The sequence below is a fragment of the Labeo rohita genome, chromosome 16 (assembly GCF_022985175.1).
Source record: "Labeo rohita strain BAU-BD-2019 chromosome 16, IGBB_LRoh.1.0, whole genome shotgun sequence".
Lineage (NCBI taxonomy): Eukaryota > Metazoa > Chordata > Actinopteri > Cypriniformes > Cyprinidae > Labeo > Labeo rohita.
Window position 1 is genome coordinate 23,561,532 of NC_066884.1, and position 6,842 is coordinate 23,568,373.

Here is a 6,842-nt window from a genome sequence, read left to right on the forward strand (position 1 = left end):
ATAATATGGTAAGACACACCATTTGCAATATCAAATTGGTGTGTCTTACCATATTATTTGTCTAATTTGTCACAGTAATTATTAATATATGGAACCCACAACATTTAAAAAACAAAAACATACAAAAATATATTGTCCCCATTTTTTATGTCATTGATAATCACAATTGAGATTTCAGTGATACTTTGACCACTGAACTAAGGAAATGTCCCCAGTTTTCATTTCCGAAATCTGGTCACCTTGTCATTTAGGCCATTTAAATTGGCTGGAGCAACCTACCCAATCACCACAAGGATTTTTGTGAGAGAGCGAGGGGACCGGTGTTCTAGTTGTCAGGTTGCACATACCCACAAATCATTCATCAGTCTGATTCCCATTGGGCAGCGACAGATGTCAGTTGAATGGTTTGCCACATAAACTGTCAAAGCGAATGAGCGTGATTTTGAAGTGAGGGCATGTTAACAACTTTCATTCAGTGGAATTTATGTTCACACCCTTTGCACCCTCTCTCTCTCGCTCTCGCTCCCTCTTTGTATATGTGTCCTGTTGTTTGAGTTATAGCTCAGAGCACAACAGATGAGTAAACATTGATAGTCACAAGTAAATCCCATCAAATCAGATTGGGGAACGCAAAGGCTACGCTCCCTCCTGCCCTCGCTCTCGATTCCTCTTTTTCTCTCTCTGCTGGCGTTTCTTTCATTCTCTCTTCGTCAACTCACCAAGATTGATTAGAGTTGATAAAGAAAAATCCCATTTAATCAAGTAAATAGTAGATGGAGGAATGAAGCAGCGGTCCCAGAGGCTCACGAGGAGCCTTATAGAAATCATATTGAAGGTTCGTACAGGCCTTGGGATAATAATACGGACTACGACATGGCATCTGACATTAGTGTCGGATAAAACAAGCAGACGCAAGGGAGAAGTGCAGAAGAAGCTAATGGGAGAACTAAAGAGAGAGACCGCCTGAGGGAAGATGGAGAGAGTGAGAGCCCTATTCAGCAGTGCCACACAGACTTTCTTTTCGCACTGGGAGACCTCGACGACGATTGAATTTTTCTCGGTCCGAGCTGTAATAGAAAATAACCAAGTACTTTTGCGCAATAGCTGTCAGCGACCTTCTGAGAAGAATAGGGCTAATCCTTTACGGTGCCCTCGCAGAACGGCTCCGTTCAAATCCGCTACATTTCATTTCTTGAATAAATTTTCTTCCTCTTAAAGATTTTTTTTCCTTCCTGTGAGACTGAACCCTGTCTCTGACTGGGCTTGTGGTAAACGCAGGCTCGAAATTAAGCTTTCAGCAAAGAAGAAAAAAAAAAAGCATACAGTATGTCACATTCATTTTCACAGGCGATAAAATAATGGGCATTGTAATCCCGAGCTAATTAACGTAACAAGCGCACATGCACATCACCGTTTCAAGTATCCGCATTTGTGAATATCTAAAGACTTTGTATGAATAATTCTTCTTTAAGGCTTCTCGCTTGTGTTTGCATGGTATAGTTGGAGGGTTCAGACAGAGATGATGGAAGCCATGAGAGCCTTCAGTCCCTGAGGTCATTTCTCTGATCACTTATAATTCCATTTAAACAGTATTACTCTCACCCAACAGCTTCATCCACGGCTAATGATGGCATGATGCCGCATGTTTCAAGACCCCTCTTTCTCTTTCTCGAGAGGTATTCGACAGACTTGGATAGAGATTCGATGAGAAGATTGAAAAGCCCTTCATCATCCAGAACACCGGGGGTTTGGGCTTTATCCCAGTGTGTGCTAAGTTCTCAGATATATCAGTTAAAAGGCCCAACCAATCAGTGCTCTCAGCTGGCTAAAGATGCAGCACTCCAGCCATTATGAAGTGTACATTGTTCTGTCAGCTCTACATGTTTAAGGAATATTCAGCGATTAGTACTAGCTAAGCTCAATCCACAGCATAATGCTGATCATAGCACACAAATGAATTTCCACTTTTCCTACCTTTTCTTTAAAATACAAATCAGGCTTACAGAGAGAAACTTACAATGGAAGTGAATGAGGCCAATACATAAACATTAAAGGCTGTTAGTAACAACTTGTTTTAATTCTTAAAACTACCGTAAAGTTTTATCAGAAGAATTTCTGTACATGCATTTAGAAAATTATAAGCTTTCTTTAGCGCCTCAACCTAAACTTGATTTTTTAAGAAAACAAGGGACGAGATGATTGAACTCAAAGAGTTACTCCACCCCAAAATAAAAAAAATTGTCATTGATCACCTACCCCCATGTCGTTCCAAACCTGTAAAAGCTTTGATCGTCTTCGAAACACAAATTAAGATATTTTTGATGCATTCTGACAGCTCTCTGACCCTCCCATAGACAGCAATGTAATTAAAACGATCAACATCCAGAAATGTAGCAAGGAGATCGCTAAAATAATCCATGTGACATCAGGGGAGCTACAAGAATACTTTCTGTATGCAAAGAAAACAAAAAATAACGACTTTATTCAACAATTCGTCTCCTCTGCATCACCGTAGCGCCATTTTGGAGTAACTGCGTATCCTGTTCTGTGTCAACCGCAACACACAGGTAGTTTTCGTTCAAATCAAAGCAGAAATAAATGTAGAAAACGTATATGGTGCTAGGGTGATGCGGAGGAGATGAATTGTCAAATAAAGTCGTTATTTTTGTTTTCTTTGCGTACAAAAAGTATTCTCGTAACTTCATAAAATTATGGTTGAACCCCTGATGTCACATTGCATTTTAGCGATATCCTTGCTACGTTTCTTGACGTTGATTGTGTTAATTACATTGCTGTCTACGGGAGGGTCAGAAATCCGTCAGAACGCATCAAAAACATCTTAATTTGTGTTCCCGAAGACAAATTAAGCTTTTACGGGTTTGGAACGACACAGTGATTAATGATAAAATGTTCATTTTTGGGTAGAGTAACGCTTTTTGCGTATAACTTGAGAATAATTTTTTAAGACTCAGAATTGACAAACTGAATTAATCCAATGTTTTAAAGTCTGCATGAATTTTAAATTCACCTATTTTATTAAAGCATGTACTAAATCCAAGTACCCCCTATGTGACTTCTTGTGACTTCAAAGGTCACGGGTTCGAGTCTTGGTACTGGGGATTGTAGGTGAGGGGAGTGAAATGTACAGCGCCCTCTTCCACCTTGAATACCACGAATGAGGTGAGACCCTTTAGCAAGGCACCAAACACCCAACTGCTCCCCGGGTGCTGCAGCAAAAATAGCTGCCCACTGCTCCAGGTGTGCATTCACAGTGTGTGTGTTTGTTCACAACTCACTGCTGTGTGCGTGCATTTGGATGGGTAAATGCAGAGCACAAACCATGCATATACAGTTGAGGTCAAAAGTATACATACACACTTTGCAGAATCTGCAAAATGTTAATTATTTTACCAAAATAAGAGGGATCAAAATGCATGTTATTTTTTATTTAATACTGACCTGAATAAGATATTTCACATAAAAGATGTTTACATATAGTCCACAAGAGAAAATAATAGTTGAATTTATAAAAATGACCTCCTTGTTCAAAAGTTTACATACACTTGATTCTTAATACTGTGTTGTTACACACGTCTTGATTTTGCTGAGTTAGATTTTAATCCAAAAATTTAATCTTGACCACATCCGTACACCTAAACCTAACCTTACCCATGAGTAATCCCTAAAATCAGAGGAAATGATAGATGAATGACACTGATGTACAAGCACCAAACACTAATTGTGAGCCTAAAGTTCACAAAAACTATAAACAGTTTTTTCAAATCTGATTGGTTAATCACAATGTTGTTCCAGGGTCAACAAAGATGTTGATCCAGGAACATGTTGTACTTGGTAAAATCAGGCTCTGCGTGTTGGTTACATGAATGACCCAGGGTGGTGTTCTTTTGGGGTCATTTTTATAAATTCAACTACTATTTTCTCTTGTGGACTATATGTAAACATCTTCTATGTGAAATATCTTATCCAGGTCAGTAAAAAATAAAAATATAACATGCATTTTGTATGATCCTTCAAAATAATTAACATTTTGCAGATTCTGCAAGGTGTATGTAAACTTTTGACTTCAACTGTATTTCATTTTTTGTTTTTATTATTTATTTATTTTTTATTTATAACCTAATTATAAATGTTCATCAACTGTATTTTTGAGTCTAATGCCTACATCTCAACATCCAATCAATAATGACGCATAGAAAAAAGTCCCTGTCGTGCATTTTTTTTTCTTTTTACGGCAAGCCTTTACACTCAGATCTTCATCAAAATACAGAAGAAAAGATCAGTAGCACAAAAAAAAAACAAAAAAAAAAACACGTCTGGCCACTCTAAATGCCATCCCGCAGTTCTAAACTATGATTTGCCATTTGTGAGGTAGATCAAAAAAAAAACCTGCTTGGTCACAATATATTGGAAATGGAAGCATTTTCAAGAAATGGCAGTTCTTTTGCATTCACACAGATCATTTGCATTCACGCAAATGTGTAAGTACAACAAAGAAAGAATTTACAATTATCCAACAGCTCTGTGTTATAATGGCAATCCAGTGCTGGAATGCAGACAAACATGGTCCTCCTGAAAAACATCCATTGCAATTTTGTTATTTTACAGTAAAACAAAACACAACAGAAAGTGAAAATAGACCAATACGTCCAGACTGACTGTGTCTTGTCAGTATCTACTATTAATCAGTCCTTTGCCTTACAAAATCCCAGGATCGAGAGCAGCAGATGTAGAGACGTCGTAGTGTCATAGGTATAAAAAATACATTGGAAATAAAAATAAAAAAATGTCTGCACACTCTACTGACACAGTTGTTCAACCAGCTCTCACAGATTCATTCAGAACACAGCAGGCTAGTTTGTGTTCAGTTCTCCTTCGTTCCCCCTCAGTTTTCTTTTTCATGGTTTCTATTCTACACTAATACCAGCTACTGCACACAGGCAACTGGTATATCTCTACCAAAATAAGACATATTGACTCTGCCGCTGCCTACAAAATGACGGGGTTTAGTTTAGCCTGATCCGGTTAAGCTGATAAATCAATTGAACAGAACAGAAACCAAAAACATTACCGTTTGCTTAGAAGCTGAGCCGGTTTCTTTTGTTTGAGGATTGAAGGTGTAAACTTATTGTGCTTTGAGTAGACAACATAGTTATGCTAAGAAAAGAAAACAGGGCAGTTCACAGTGAAACCGAAATCACCAGAGCAGAAACCTATTATGGTTTGCTGGGGGCATTCAAATTGCAAATGGGGCCTGGATCTGCTAAGTGAGAGTATGGAGGGGGAGATGAGGAATTTCATAGACTTCCTCCTGTAATGCTTAATTACCTCTCTCCTGTACTTGAGGTAATCTTTAATCAGATGAGCACCATGGACTCCAAGTGGGTGTGTGAATGCCCCACAACCACCTCTGATGAAATTCATACACACCGGTTTGTTTTCCCATCATAGCAGGGAATTTCTATAGACTTCTATTTTTTTTTTTCTTGTACTGAGTGAATAATATTACTGATTCTCTATCCACTACCCCTAAACCCAACTCTCAACTTTCATACCATTTTCATGAGAAAATTCAATTTAATGAGTCTGAATGAGCCTCATGTGGTATAAGCATCAAGTAAAAGTACATGCAACTTTTCCCTTCTATCATAAATATATGGGAGTGTTAAAATATCTTTAAATATTGTGTTTTTGAAAGTTATACCACATGACACTTAAGTGAAACTGAACTACCTTGTCTTGTCATTTAAAGACTTGTCATGTAAATGTGTTTTAGCAGTGTTAACACAACCACCCTACAATGATAAAAATCCATTCAAAGAATCCACTCTTTTTTTAATCCCAAAAAACCCTAAACAGTCTCAATTATCAAGCGCCTACAACTGCTGATGGACTGTCCTGTACTAGCATATTTCTCCCTTCAGCTGGTTGTACGCTGTCCGCAATTTTCTCCACGCTTGAGCTGTGGCAACAATGTCTCATAAGCGATGCAGGTGTTTTGTATTTAGATGTAAAAGTGAACATAAGAGATTTCATTTTCTCCTGACATCAGAGACACTGAGGACGCAGTGGATTAGTTTTGTTCTTGATGGTAATGCGACACCAAATACACAAAACAGATGAGAGAGGCGGGGCAACCAGTAGCTCAATATCATTTAAAGAAACATGCACCAAAATGGGTCACTGTGAACAGAGCTGTTTCTGACAAGGTGAAAAAGGGTGTTGTTTGAGGAATTTTAACCAAAGTATGTTGTAGACATTTCATGAAGATCCTAAAGAATTTTATAACTTGTGGGCATCTGATGTCCCCTTTAAAGGTCAAAATATCTGACACTTTAAGAGACTTATTGACCTTAACCTCCTCTGTATTATTTTCAGCTTTGTTTTTTCATCCAGTTACACCAGTTGCAGACAAATCCTTTTTAAATTAGCAGCTTTCTTGAGGAAAAAAATGATTATGCCTAATTAATTTGTTTTCAAGAATTTAGTTCTTTTAATAAAGACTTTTCTCTTCATTACAATATAATGAAAGTTGTACCACACTGACATTTATGACTTTGTCATTTAATTCATCCTTTTGCATTTTTAGACTATCTGGGGTCAGCAAGATTTTTAAAAAAGTTTCGGTAACACTTTACAACAAGGTACCATTTGTTAACATTAGTTAATGTATTAACTAATATGAACGAATAAATAATACATTTATTAAACTATTTATTATTCTTTTTAATGTTAGTTAATAAAATACAGTTGTTCATTTTTTGCTTATGTTAACAAACTTGACTTCTGATTTTAATAATGCATTAGTACATGCTAAAATTAAC